The sequence below is a fragment of the Caretta caretta genome, chromosome 5 (genome assembly GCF_965140235.1).
Source record: "Caretta caretta isolate rCarCar2 chromosome 5, rCarCar1.hap1, whole genome shotgun sequence".
Taxonomy (NCBI): Eukaryota; Metazoa; Chordata; order Testudines; family Cheloniidae; genus Caretta; species Caretta caretta.
Window position 1 is genome coordinate 42,712,717 of NC_134210.1, and position 1,472 is coordinate 42,714,188.

General features: G+C 52.1%; 1 protein-coding gene across 6 annotated transcripts in view; it reads left to right on the forward strand.

Moving 5' to 3' along the window:
• The window catches only part of NLN (neurolysin), a 67,073-nt gene that overhangs the window by 55,034 nt on the left and 10,567 nt on the right, over nucleotides 1-1,472 (forward strand). The window lies entirely within an intron of this gene.

A 1,472-nucleotide genomic window follows, 5' to 3' on the forward strand; every position in this document is an offset into this window, starting at 1 on the left:
GCCGCGCCGCTCTGATTCAGTTCTGAGCACTTAGACATCAGTGAGAAGTGCTCCTCTGGCACCAAGCTCTTCCTGGCACTGTTCACTATCTCCAGTGCCAAAGAAGAAGCACAAAAAGCAGCACATCAATGGAGGGCGCTTGCCAGTGCACAAGAAAGACAAGTGTGGGGAAAGCAGCACAGTGAGATCCGTGCCAGGCCATTCTTCCACTCCTGGGCCCACAATATCACCATTGATTTTTGCCTAGAGTGTTGAGTCTGGTGCAGGACCCTCCAACGACACCCGAAGCCACCGTGGCACTAGCAGTCTGACTGTTCTGTCAACCCCGGAAGCTTTCCAAGTGGCGAGGGGGCTACTTTCTCTCCTGGTCGCCTTAACTCCATTGGGACACCTTCCAGCTCCGATGTCCAGAAGCAGGAAGGAACAAGGAGCTCCTTCCTGGCACCCTCTAGCGGCAAGTTGACCCTGATCCCAGTGTCCTAACCATTTATGGTCCGCTGCTGGTCCCTGGACCTCCAGCACCACAGGGTGGCAGAATCAGGTACTGCTCCAAGAGCAGACTCCTCCTCTTAATTCCAAGGGAAACCGTACGTGCAACCTAAGGCTCACCACCGGTACCCAGCCTATTCACCACTGGACTTTGGTACCAGTCCCCATGCCAACAGCTGGCCAGCAGGTCACTGACCAATGTAGTGGTCTTACTGGAACCCCTGGGAGATTCTCCCCAGGCACTGGAGCCTCACTCCCATAGTTCCTACTCAGTGGTTTCCAAGAGTTGGGCTGCTGGCACTTGGCACTGGCCCCCAACTCTGTACTGACCCTTGTGACAATGTTCAGGAGAAAGAAAAGGAGTACTTGTGGCACCTTAGAGACTAACCAATTTATTTGAGCATAAGCTTTCATGAGCTACAGCTCACTTCACAGCTGTAGCTCACGAAATTGGTTAGTCTCTAAGGTGCCACAAGTCCTCCTTTTCTTTTTGCGAATACAGACTAACACGGCTGTTACTCTGAAAAATGTTCAGGAGATGACTCTGGTGGATGTCATTGAGACTAAAGAAGAAGAGAGATCCCCTCCTCTGGTGCAAGCCTCCTCCTCCTCTCCAGGACAATTTCAGGGCCCATCAGGACCTCCTGAAGTGGGCAGCAATGAAGCTGGGTCTGGAAATTGAGGACCTTAAAGAGACATCATACAGCCTTATTGATATCCTGGCTGCAGCAGCTCCCTCCAAGGTGGCCTTACCCATCAATGAGGCTGTGAAAGGACCGATTAAGGTCCTGTGGCAAACTCCTTCTTCTTTGCCCCCCATCTCAAAGAGGGCAGAGAAGAAGTATTACATGCCAGCGAGTGGGTTCAAATACTTGTACTCACACCCTCCTCTAGGGTCCCTGGTTATGTCTGGAGCAAACAAGAGGGACAGGCAGGGACAGTTGAGCGCTACCCGTAAACAAAAAGACTCCAAGAAACTGGAC